We start from the raw sequence: 14,237 nt of genomic DNA, 5'->3' as shown, positions 1-14,237 counted from the left end.
GGCCATTTTATTTTCCAAGTTTTGTTTCTCTCATCAGTCACAATATCAGACGTACCGCCCTCTCATGCTATTAGCCTTCTGACAGTCAAAATGATCGCCATCTATCGTATCCTCTATTATCTATTCCATTCCTCTATATATATTATTCCTGTCGACAAATTCCATACGTGAGGTGTTAAGCTCATTGTGTGATAGGCCTCGCAAGTATCTGCTTATATCTTCAGCGTTGTATCTAATGGTATCGCGCCATTCTCGTATATTCTAGACGCCAACTTCTGTAGTTCTTGGTTGACACTTTCGCCAATGATTTCGGAAACTCCGAAGGTATGTTACCTATCGCTTCTGCCTTCCAAAGCTGTGTTAAGCTCTGACTCTTATGTGGGGTCACCGAGCGAGGTGGCGCAGTGGTTACACACTGGACTCGCGTTCGGGAGGACGACGGTTCAATCCCGCGTCCGGCTATCCTGATTTAGGTTTTCCGTGATTTCCCTAAATAGCTCCAGGAAAATGCCGGGATGGTTCCTTTTAAAGGGCACGGCCGACTTCGTTCCCCCTCCTTCCCTAATCCGATGAGACCGATGACCTCGCTGTCTGGTCTCCTTCCCCAAACAACTCAGCTCAACTCTTATGTGGGATCTCCAGTGTCTTCCACAGTGATTCTCATTTCTTCTTCTGTCAAGTCATCACACGGGTCTTTCCCTTCGTAGATGCCTTCAGTTTACTCTCTCCATCTACCTGCACTCTCCTCTGCATTTGACAGTGGAATTCCCAATGCTCTCTTAAAGATGACGTCCTCACTTTTAATTACGTCGTTCTTTTGAGTAATCTGTACAATGAATAAATCTTTCAGACGACCATGTGTTATTCTCTCTCTTCACATTTTTCCAACAACCATTTCGCTTTGGTTTCACATCTATCCCTAGTTACGTCGTTCCCAAGTGACTTATACTGCTGTATTCCTGTGTTCCTCTGAACATTTTTGCACCTTATACATTTACCGATTAGTTGCAGTGTTTTTTTCTGTATGCCAAGGTTTCTTTTCCTTTAGCTCCTTATATCTATCTTTGTTTGATATATGGAACATAAAATCCCGTCTGAGGCCTGTGATCATTTTTATGTTAATAATTGGCCACCGATGCTGTACAATCGCATGAGATGTTCAATTGAATCTTTTATTAGAACATGTTATGCGTTTCGGGATTACACCCATCTTCAGACATGTGTTACAAGCAAGTACAAAACATAAGTGAACAGCACACTCAACACGTCTCAACGTTACAGAAAATGAGATCAGGTCATATGAGTTACATACCACAAACTTGAACTCCTTCCTACCCTACCAGGCGTACAGTCTTGACAACTCAAAGAAAGTGTCGGGGCGCTGCATGGTCATGTGCTCCAAGCATTCACATGTAATTCAATTATAATATACTCAGAATATAAATCTAACAGGGTATAATTACGACGGGCTAATGGGTACTCGGAAAAATTTATACGACAGTTAGGAGCTAAAATTCTTAACAAGACGCGGCAGTCAGGCCGCCAAAAATTAAATAGTAATATTGTGCCAATGGAATATGTTGGACCATGTTGCCAAAAAATAACTAGAGCCTTTGGGAAGGCTGGCGTTAGCGTAAGCTTCCATATAAGGAAGAAGTTGGGGGGAAAATTAGTACATACGGACGAAGGGAAAACAGATAAGTTTAAGCAATCCGGTGTATACGAAATTAAGTGTGGGGGATGTGCTGGGACATACATTGGCCAGACGGGTAGGGATTTTGCCACAAGGTTTACAGAACATAACTATAGTAATAATAGTGGGCTGGGGTGCCATATGAGGGAGACTGGCCAAAAGCGGGCCCTGATAGAAGATAGCCTAAGAATTCAGCATTTGTAACCTAAAGGGAAGATTTTAGACAATTTTGAAGATCTGGAGATCTACGCGCGTATACAGCACGCTGCACACCCAGTATTTAATAAACAGGCTTCCTGTGGGAACAACTGGTATTCTGGCTTGTTTGAACGGATACTGTTTTGAACTTGGTATCTATCATCCCCTCATTAGAAGTATGATTGTGTATTTTATAGGAGCTGGTGGTGTTCTGTCCACGTACCGTTATGATAAGCTAGGTTTTTTGCCGAGTGGTTGGCTAGTTTAACGTCATACAGGGAAAGTTAGATGGGCGTATAGGTTGGCATTTACAGATTTGTTCACCACCGTGCCCTTTGCGTGCTCTTTGGTGACACCATGGTTTATTTTATTGATTTTAGACTAAAGTTTTAACACTTTTAATGTTTTATATTTGTTTTTTAAAAATCTGTAGCTCTCCGGTATCCTGATAGCATAGGTAGGACTCGGGCAATTGTTGTGCCACTAGTTTATATAAGGAATGTATGAGGTAAGGCCCACGTATCTTTTGGGATTTTATGAAAATGCTCTTCCTCTCACCATTAAACTTTTTCCATGTGGTAGAGGAGTGTAAGTTGCTGTTTGAAGGCTTCTGTTTGGGCAATCATGGCCCATGAGTGTCACTTGGCTGTAACTCGATAGGCGGATGGCTTCCGCCGATGTGGTTGCCGTTGGCTATAACAGATGGCGCCTAAGGCGTTTGTGTACGCGAGCTGATCACAGGGGTTTAGTTTATGATGGATAATGTTGGTTATATTTAATGTGGTGGTATTCTTTTAGAGATTTGAGAGGTTTAAAGGTTTATTCACCAAGGGACAACCCCCCCCTCTCCCTATTATTTATTTTATATTGACATATGGTTTGAGTTGTGTTTAGTGCCACTACTGGCTATAGGCATAGTATGGCAATGTAAAAAAATTTTGCAGTTTAAAAAAAAAAATTTAAAGCTTTTAGTGTTAACGTGTACAGAAGTACTATTCCGACTGCTAGTCGTAATTACACCCTGTTAGATTTATATGATGAGTATATTATTCTTAAATTACATGTAAACACATGGAGCACATGACCATACAGCACCCCCTACCGAGGGCACTTCGCTGCTGGTTGACTTCTTCAGCGTCAGTATACGCTCTGCTTCAAGACTGCTCGTGCCGCAGTCATATGTTATTCGACACTTTCTTTGAGTTGTCAAGGCTGTACGCCTGGTTGGGTAGGAAGGAGTTGAAGTTGGCGGTATGTAACTCATATGACCACATCTCATTTTCCGTAACGTTGAGACGTGTTGAGTATGCTGTTCGCTTATGTTTTGTACTTGTTTGTAACCTATGTCTGAAAATGGGTGTAATCCCAAAACGCGTAACATGTTCTAATAAAAGATTCAATTGAACATCCCATGACTTTATTGCGATTGTACAGCATTGGTTGCCAGTTATTTGTCTGTCCAACTTCTGTGATGCCCTTTTCATAGATGTCCATTCCTGTTCAAATGAACTGCCTGTGTGGTATTCATCAACGTAGTATCTACAGCCCAAGAGAAATTCAGAGGCATTTCATGAATGCTCTCCACTCCAGTGTCCCACTCCTTTCCGCATTTATTCTTCCAGGCAATTCACTTAAACTCCTATCCACTCTTCATCACAATTCAATTGAGTTCTGAGCTTATATCTGGCCCTAGGCGAGGCACACAATCTACGAGCAGGATTTACAAAACGACAGATTTCGACTTCTAGCCGTAGATAATCGGACAATTCTTCCCATAAATACAGAAGTACGAGTATTAACAAGAGCCTCACCAGGACGTAACCTCACATGGAACTTTCCTGTGCCTCGATCCTTTTCGAAGCATACGTCCCATGGGGAAGCGAGAGTTTTCTATAGCTACCGACGGTTGCGAGTTAAAACAAAGAGCGACAGAGGGAGAGAGAAAAGGAATCCCTTCTCTTCCACTCCGCTCCAAGGCCAAACCTCATGTGCAATCATGACTGTTTGTACTGAAGCAATAATGTTAAGTAATTGCAGTTTTGATATTTTTATCATTATGTAATTTGTTAAAAGAAAGGCGAACAAACATGTAAAAGTAATGCATCCACAGTTTGAAACAGTTACACTGTTTTACATCTAAGTCAACTTAAAGATGCAGAGCTACAATTTTTGTGGTATGTGTATTCTGATATAAAGCATAACATGCAACAGTTGCAAAATTGTACTTCAGCAGTTGATTTTATCACTGGGATGTGTATCAACAGTTGTGCATGTCCCATCAAGAGAAACGTGTGTTCTTATGTGTCTCCATTGTTGTTGTTGTTATTAGCAGAAGTAGTATAATTATCACTACCGTGTGCTGCTGTGTACTTCGCATGTCGTAATGTTGACCCATTGAGATGTCAGGTTATATATAAGAGAGTGCATGAATGCCTTAATTTTATCAGGTGGAATAAACGCATAAAGAAGTAAATAAATGTACACAATGTGCCAAATTCCGCTACTTTTTATAACACACTTTACACTATTTCTGAGGACACGGGCTCTGTCGTTTCTTGCGACTCTTAGTGTCTGTTCTGCTGGGGTTGGCATCGTGTAGTGGATCCCCGTACGCTTTGTAGCGTCTAAAAATTTCGGACACGTTACAGTACCTTCCTGCATTGTCACTTTTATCGCAACGACAATGAACGGGAGTCTTAAAACGTCACGTGTCAGAGATCTATGCTGAAGTTTAGTGAGCGAGCAGTCTAGATCGCATCACATCGCATAGTGATTTTTTAATCGGGACCTGTGCGCTACCTTCATGCTGAGTGCCCTGGGGACGCTCCCAAGACAGCAGCCGTGTTCACAGACCGCGTGGACACGCTCCTGGCTGGACGACCGAACACTCAGCCGTCCTGCCGCATCCCGACATGCCGGCTAAGCCATCCGGTCTCAGCCTCACAGCAGATGTCTGGCTCCAGCGTGTGGACAGCGGCGGTCTCAACGTCCCTGCGATCTGGCGGCTCTACGGGACCTGTTGAGTGACGTCAGCTGAACACGACACAACTGGAGAGACTCGTGGACTCTCCTTGTCGGCCAACTGAGGCCCTTGTCGAGGCTAGAGGCGGTGTGCTCTACTGCTGTGTCAGCATGATCTCTCCTTATCTGACATCGAATGAAATCTGTCCTCAACCTTCATGTTTATTACTGGTAACCTTCCACATAAACATAACTAACTCGACCTTGTTTTGTAAGGAGAAAAACGTACACTTGCGAGATCTCAACCCTAGATACCAAACACCCGCCCTCTCTTAAAATAAATGGCCATACTTAAGATAATACTCATTTTAGACGTCTTGAATGCAGAGTTTTTAAAGTTCTGTAGGTGCAGGTTGCCTGCCACTGGCTCCGCCCCACTGCAGCTGCCTGATGCACGAGTGCAGAGTACTGTGCAGCGGGGTGACGTCCAGAGCCCTCAGACCCGCTTCATGTCGCAAGTGTGGGAAGACGTGTGTGGAGCCGGTCAGGTCTGCCCCATGTGTTTCGAAACTTTGTTCTTCAAGTAGAACACATGTTATTTAACATGAAAAACGGGTAAGCAATATGAGCAGATAGTATTTCAATGCCATGCGCATATATGGTCAACACTGTTTAGCAATATTTTGTGACATATTCTGCAGCAGTTTTTTATAAAACACACACGCACACACACAAACACACACACACACACACACACACACACACACACACACACACACACACACACACACACACACACACACACACTGTGGTGTTACCGCCAGACACCACACATGCTAGGTGGTAGCCTTTAAATCGGCCGCGGTCCGGTAGTATACGTCGGACCCGCGTGTCACCACTATCAGTGATTGCAGACCGAGCGCCGCCACACGGCAGGTCTAGAGAGACTTCCTAGCACTCGCCCCAGTTGTACAGCCGACTTTGCTAGCGATGGTTCACCGTCTACATACGTTCTCATTTGCAGAGACGACAGTTTAGCATAGCCTTCAGCTACGTCATTTGCTACGTCCTAGCAAGGCGCCATTATCAATTGCTATTTATATTGTGATGCATGTACAGTCAGACCGATGTTCACCAATTATGGATTAAAGTTAAATATTCCAGCAGCTACGTACTTTTCTTGATAGTATAATTACTTTACCTGTTCCAGACCTCACGCCAGCCTGCGTGAGCTTAAACGCGTGCCTTTCGGCTTCCTCCAATCCCCGTGAATTGGCTCCTGCCAATTCACAACACACACACACACGCACACAGATCTCTTTTACGGACAGAGGCAAGGTAAAATCTGACAATATTACCTCTTCAAAGCAAGCTTCCTAAACAGTCAGTTCGTGATTTTACGTCTCCGTCGCATTGTGCCAATGAAGTTGTTTGACGAAAATGATCGTGGTGAAAGGGTATCGTCATCATTGTCACCACCATCCTCTCATAAAGAATAGTCTAACGTCAATCAACTATTCTTCTCTCCATTTAACGGGTCTTCTCTATGACTGCCGCAACTAAATCGCAAGGTACAAATAGTAGCACAAAGAAACGCTCATAGAGTTTCTTTTGCCTCGTGTAAGAGTTAGTCGAATAGCCACATATAACGACGCTTACCGGTCACAACTGTCGCGAGCTTTGACGTTTAAACGTGGCAATTTGACCGTCACTGTATACTGCTCCTGGAAGTGCCACACTATAGCTTGTCGGTTTACCGGCACTATAGACACGAACCTCTTACTCACCGTACCGTACAGTAGTTCGAGCTCCGACAATGGGCGAACGCAGCGGAGCGTGCCAGAAACAAGTGGTACACGAGCGTTGAAAAGCTATGTGTTCAGAAGGTCTTAACTGCGTACAGTCATAATCGTGGCGCAAATCTCTACGCGATATAGACAGCTGGGGCTCACACCTTGCAAGTGTGCGTTTTGTATATGAGACCAGGTTGGTGATCTTCTCTTGTTAGATGCAATCGGTTGTGATTAGATAACTGTTTCTTTTCTTCAGTGTGATTATTATTTAGTTCTGTTTTTGATTAACTTCGACGAGAGTTTTTATAGAAAACCTAAATGAGCACATTACGCTTTATTTAACAATAACGAACTTCCAAATAATATACTCACCAAGTTTATCCCTCCACTCAAACTGAACATCACGCTGCCACTCACAATTCACCCTGCCGACCGTGGCTCTTGCGATGCGCCGAAGAGGACGCGCTGACTGGGACAGGATATGATGCCTCAGATCACCCGTTTGCAGCGTTGTCACGTTCCATTCCATGTTGTTCAACCTTTCAAAATAAAATGGAGTCAGCTTATGTGACAGGTGATACTCTGAAACTTGACCGTATTTTGTAGAATAGAATAGTGAAAACTAAACTGAACTTGCCCTTCTCCAGCTCTTACGTTTCCCATTCATAGAGGTCGTCAGCCCATTAGAGACGAATCGAGGTGTCAGACAGGAATTCTGGCATAAATTACGGCTGGTATGCGAGTCTGCTAACATATTCTGGTGAACTGATCGTTTCTGATGGAATACAAGAATTCACATACAAACATGCAGCCAGAACTATGATTGGACAAGCACGGCAGACCGCCTTCAAAGGCATGGAGTGGGCGCTCCCCCACAACATGGCTCACCGTCTGCTCCTTGGCGCCATAATCACGAGCAGCACTTCCACTATAATTCCACGTTTTCAAGACGTTGCCATGCCTCTCTTGTGCCATTTTGATGAGGTTGAATCTTGGTCTTTCGTGACAAGAAAGACCATACTGCGCTACCTTACTCAGTTGGACTGAATACTTATTGCACTCTGTCTTAGGAATTAGTACCTTGGCATCCCCTATTGTGAGATTAGCAGGGACAAAATTTAACAGAACATGCAACCCCTAAGTGGGAGCTCTCTATCAATGGGTTCTGCTGTGGGGCGGGACTGTCTTATTTTGGGCTGCTATTATGGTAATATCAACAGTAGCAGAAAACAGTATAACGGGATTAGGATTCTTTAGGAAGGTAGAGCAGAGAGTGTGTTCAGTGAACAGTTCAGTGATACAGTTACGGTTATCACAATCGACAGCAAACCAACACCCACAACGATAGTTCAGATACTACATGCCGACGTCGAAAGCTTAAAATGACAGAAAAAATATATGAAAGTATTGAAAGGGTAATACAGTACGTAAAGGGAGATGAAACTCCAATACTCATGGGAGACTGGAATGCAGTTGTAGGGGAAAACGTGGAAGAAATAGTTACTGGAGAATGTGGGGTTGGGATAAGGAATGAGAGAGAAGAAAGACTAACTCAGTTCTGTAATAAATTTCGGCTAGTAATAGCGAATACTTTTAATCGCAAGAGGAGGATGTATAATTGGAAAAGGCTGGGTGATATGGGGAACTACAGTTAGATTACATCATGGTCCTACAGAGATTCCGAAATGATATAGTGGATTGTAAGGCATACGCAGGAGCAGATATAGACTCATATCACAATGTAGTAATGACAAACAGTACGTTGCAGTTTAAGAGATAAGTCAGATAGAATCGATACGCAAATGTGTCAGTTACAGAAGTACTAAGGAATGACGAGATACTCTTGAAGATCTGCAAGGCTATGGATACAGCAACAAGGAATATCCCAGTAGGCAGTCCACTTGAAGAGGAATGGATATCTCTGAAAATGACAATAACAAAAGTTGGAAAGAAAACATAGGTACAAAGAAAGTAACTGCGAAGAACCCATGGGAATTAAAAGAAATAACTGAAGTATTTCTTTTATTACCCATGATGAAAGAGGGAAGTTCAAAAATGTTCAGGGAAATTCAGGAATACAGAAATGCAAGTCCTGAGGGATGAAATAGACAGGATGGGTAGGAAAGCTAACACGAAATGGCTGCCTGAAAAATGTGAAGAAATCGAAAAAGAAATGCTTGTTGGAAGGACTGAGTCAGCGCATAAGAATGTCAAAGCAACCTTGAGTGAAATTTTAGCAAAGGGTGGTAACATTAAGAGTGCAGTGGGAATTTCACTGTCAGAAAAGGAGGAGGAAGTGGATATATGGAAATAGTACATTGAAGGCCTCCATGAGGAGGGAAGATTTGTCTGATGTGATAGAAGAAGAAAGAAGAGTCGATATAGAAGAGATAGGAGATCCAGTAATAGAATCAGAATTTAAAAGAGCTTTGGAGGACTTAAGATCAAATAAGGCAGAAGGGATAGATAACTTTCCATCAGGATGTCTAAAATCATTGGGGGGAACTGGCGACAAAGCGACTATTCACGTTGGTGTGTAAAATGCATGAGTCCGCCGACATACCATCTAGTTTTCGGAAAAATATCATCCACACAATTCCTAAGACTGCAAGAGATGACAAGTGCGACAATTATCGAACAGTCTGCTTAACAGCTCATGCATTCAAATTGCTGACAAGAATAATATATTGGAGAATGGAAAAGAAAATTGAGGATGAGTTAGATGACTATCAATTTGGCCTTAGGAAAGGTAAATGCAACAGAGAGGCCATTCCGACGTTGCTTTCGCTGATAGAAGCAAGACTAAAGAACGATAAAGTTACGTTTATAGGATTTGTCGACCTGGAGAAGGCGTTGAGCAATGTAAAATGGCGCAACGTGTTAGAAATTCTGAGACAAACAGGGGTAAGCTGTAGGGAGAGACGGGTAATACACAATATGTACAAAAGCCAAGAGGGAATAATAAGAGTGGATGACCAAGAATGAAGCGCTCGGATTAAAAGGGATGTGGGCAGGGATGTAGTGTCTCGCCCGTATTTCCAGTATGTACATCGAGGAAGCAATGATGGAAATACAAGAAAGGTTCAGGAGTGGGATTAAAATTCAAGGTGAAAGGGCATAAATGATACGATTCGCTGATGACATTGCTATCCTGAAAGTGAAAGTGAAGAAGAATTACAGGATGGGCTGAATGGAATGGACAGTCTAATGAGTACAAAATATGGGTTGAGAATAAATCGAAGAAAGACGAAGGCAATTGGAAGTAGTAGAAATGAGAACAGAGATAAACATAACATCAGGATTGATTGTCACGAAGTATATCAAATTAGGGAATTCTACTATCTAGGCAGCAAAATAACCAATGACAGATGGAGCTAGGAGGACATCGAAAGCAAATTTGCACCGGCAAAAAAGGCATTCCTAAACAAGAGAAGTCTATTAGTGTCAAACATAGGCCTTAATTTGAGGAAGAATTTTCTGAGAATGTACTTTTGGAGCAGAGCCTTGAATGGTAGTGAAACATGGACTGTGGGGAAACCGGAACAGGAGAGAATCAAAGCATTTGAGATGATGTACTACAGACGAATGCTGAAAATTAGGTAACTTACAAAGTAAGGAATGAGGTGGTTCTGCGCAGAATGGAAGAGGAAAGGAATATGTGGAAGGGACACGATGATAAGACATCTGCTAAGACATCAGGGAATGACTTCCATGGTATGAAATTGGAGAATACATCCAGCAAATAATTGAGGACGTAGGTCGCAAGTGCTGCTCTGAGGTGAAGAGGTTGGCATAGGAGAGGAATTTGTAGTGGACCACATCAAACGAATGAGAAGACAGATGACTCAAAAAAAAAAAAAAAAAAAATGGAAAGGTCTCTAACGTTTCTTCTCCAAATGCTGGAGACATCTTCAGAGGCTATAAAGGCTCAGGCAGCAGTTTGAGACTTCTATAAACTCTACAAGCTGAACTGTTTGTTCGGATCCCTGCCACAGTCGGGCTGTGATGTCATCAGACGGCTGCTTAAGAGCGCAGAGTCACGAGTGCGTGTGTTGTCGAGCTTCTGCTGGGGAACACTTGGCGCTGGTTTCTGTATTCAGCACTGAGGCCAGCAACTAGTCTAATTTCTCTCATTCTTCTTTCCGTTAAAGTTGCTTTCGTGCTTTGGAATTTGAATGCCCTCTCTGTAAATTCAAGCACAGTAATATTGGTTCCGTATCGCAGAGACGAATTTTTAGTTTCCCTAGTCCCAGTGGATGTTCTGCAACTGCCGATTTATTGCTATTTCGCAGATGACAACTGCTCTTCTGTTCCTTAAGCAAGAAATCATTACTTCTGTTTGCACTACACATGTGTGCTTGACTGTGTGTGCAAGACAATTTATATATTCCTCCTGTGGCAAGTGCTGGCCGTACATTCTTTACAGTGTTCGAAACATTCACGCTCCTTCGTAAATGGTATAAACACTGCATCAATACTATGTATTCCTCGTACTCTGATCATGTGAACCATGACTGCTTTTACGAATGGGAGTAAATCTTTGGTTCTTCTTCATGAGAAGCTCCATACCTTTATGGACTTATTGCCCTATTTATCTCTTTCTCAGATTAATCATTTCTTCTGAAAGTAGTATTTAAATGGTCGGAGCGTTCCTCCAACTACTCTGGTGACACATTATTTAAGCCCAGCCCACCAATATTCTCATCGCTGCTCTTTTCAGTTTGGGACAATGACTGGAATTTTTGTGAATGTATCCACATGTGTGAGTCAGGTTTTTGCAGACCTTCTGTGCCTAACATATGTGGATTTTCTAAGTACCTGTACATTTTAAAATATTTCAACTTCTTTCTCTTTTTCTATACTGGATTTTATATTATAACTAACATCATTCGGAAAGTTTAGAAATTCTGAGTTCTTTTTGTCCATGAGGCAATATAACGAAGTATGAGTGTCATCAATATAACAAAACCAACGATAGTGATTTTTCTTGCTGGGTTGATGAGCTGTTCCTTCCAGTTTTACATATAAAACTCCGTTGTAACTGTGCTGAGTGTGTTTCCTGTAATGTTGTAATGAATACAGTTTCAGAACACTGGATGATTTATTCCAGAGCCTCACAAACTGAGCGAAGTCAGTAACGCTTTGGTCCGCCTCTGTTATTCGGCTTCGCATCTATTGGCAGAGCTGTGGAATGTCCTCCTGAGGGACATCGTTCGAAATCATGTCCAGCTGGCAGGTTAAGTCATGAAAACCCCGGGATGGTTGGAGTGCCCTGCCCGGTATGCCCGAAACGTTGTCAGTTGGGTAGAGGTTTGGCGCCCTTCCTAGTCAAGGTATGTATGGCGAGCAATAGAAACACTCGTTGTGTGTGTGGTCGGGCATTACCTTGCTGATATATAATGTCAGTATGGCTTGCCATTAAGGAGAACAAAACTGGACGTGGAATATCGAATATCGTCGACGTATTGCTCTGCTGTGTGGGTGACTACTAAAGTAGTCCTGCTATGAAAGTGAACGGCACCCCAGACCATCACTCTCGGTTGTAGAGCTTCATGGCGGGCGACAGTCAGGTTGGAACCCCCCTCCCCAGTCTCCAAGGCGTTTCCAGACACATCTTTGCTGGACATTGGGGCTCAATTAGAAGGGAGGCGCATCATAGAAGACTGTCCCAGTCAATGAGATTCCTGGCCAAAGTCGCATTTGGGGATGCCCCAGATGGTCGTGGTATACCAATCTTATTGTCGTCCGCCATACGGTCTGACAACCTTGAGTGATGGTGTGGGGTGTCATTTTTTTTCACAGCAGGACTTCTTTGGTTTTAATCTGTGGTACCCTTACAGCACAGCAGTTCGTCTATGCTGTTCTACACCCCGTTTTGCTGCCTTCAAAGTAAGCCATTCTTGGCCAACTTTTTTTCCAAAATAATGCCCTCTCGCATATGGGGAGAGTTTTTACTATTTGTTTTTAGACTTGCCAAACCCTACCTGGGCTAGCAAGGTTGCCAGACTTCTTCCCAATTGAGAATAATTGGAGCATTATAGGCAGGGACGTCCTATCAGGTCGGGATTTTGACGACCTACCGCAGCATTTGGACAAAATATGGCATGATGTTCCTCAGGGAGACATCCAACAACTCTGTCAATCAATGTCAAGATGAAAAATTGCTTACATAAGGACGCATTATTGACTTACTTAACTTGTTAAGCTTCCCTCTTGAATAAATCATCGACTTGTTTGTCTGCTCATGTACAGCACAACTACTACTTGCTGTTCTTTCGGATATTTCCTTCACGGAGTGTTCCTTTTTTTGTCTAAGAGTGTAAATTCCATATGTGACATCGTTTTATTAAGAACAACTAAAGTAAGCAGTAATAGACCGTCTAAATGGGCTAATATCTGATGGTGGATTTTATTTTTTGTATAATGAACTGAACCTTTTATACGTCTTTTTTTGCTACAGAGGTCTGTAGAAGACTGTCCAGGTATTTGGCAGTCACGCTTGTCGAACAGTCCATAGCGCTAACAACTGGTCTTAATGGAATGACGGATTTGTGAATTTTTGGTATACCACACAATCTTGATGGGACCAGTTCTGATTTAGTAAGACATTTCTAGTTGGTGAGAGAAATCAAAGAGGCTTTTACTAGCTGATGCATTACCCTAAGTACTGATCTTGGGAGATTGCTTTTAATCTCACTGTACCTTCCTGGTTGTAATACAACGCAAGTTTTTCTGCAGTAGGTTCATTATTTCATGAGCATTGTAGCGTTGCCCTTATCTGCTGGAAGGTCTAGCATACATCAAAATTGAAATCTCGGATAGGTCTCTTTCCACAAGTTAGTGTTGTGTCATTGTTTATTGCCTCTGGTGGTGTCTCTGGTGGTGCCTCCACATTTAGGAGACGAAGTCTTAGGCACACAAATATGCCATGGACAGTGGCCTAATACCCATTAAGCAAAATTCACCAGTAGGTTGTATTTAAATTAGTTACCAGTACGAGTACAGGTGTTAGTGTTTGTAGGAATTACAAAAGAAGCGAGGAGTGTAGAAATGGGGTGGCCAAGACATTGGCTCACGGGCCATGCCCAGGCACAAGTGCATTTGGCTCATTATATACATCTCCCCAGATAACATTTATTAAATTTTCTCTGAAGTGCTCAATAAACACTGGGTTGAGCAACCTTACAGTTTTATTTCATGGTTTCTGAACTGTACACCTTGCTGTGTTTTCTAATTTAATCAATTGTACATCATGGGCTGATAATCCATTTATCAATGGAAAAGCATGTGTTAGTTTTACGCCCTCTTGCTGCACAAATACATTATCTATTAGAGCGCTACTGCCTTGAGCTATACGTGTAGGGAAATTGATAGCTGATTCTATGTTATATGCAATTAATAACACTTACACTTTTCCCATCTGAACTGGTTAGAAAGTTTACATAGAAATCATCACAGATTAACAACTTCCTGTTTTTGTCTGACAGGTCATCTTCATATGCTAACAGATCATCTACTTTATTTTTTATTCCCCTGATATTCTGATGAAGTAAGTTGATACTACCCTTAGCTTCATCCCTATTTACTGTACA

Source organism: Schistocerca piceifrons, chromosome 11 (assembly GCF_021461385.2).
Source record: "Schistocerca piceifrons isolate TAMUIC-IGC-003096 chromosome 11, iqSchPice1.1, whole genome shotgun sequence".
Lineage (NCBI taxonomy): Eukaryota > Metazoa > Arthropoda > Insecta > Orthoptera > Acrididae > Schistocerca > Schistocerca piceifrons.
The sequence above is the reverse complement of the archived record's forward strand: the minus strand, read 5'-3'. Positions refer to the sequence as shown.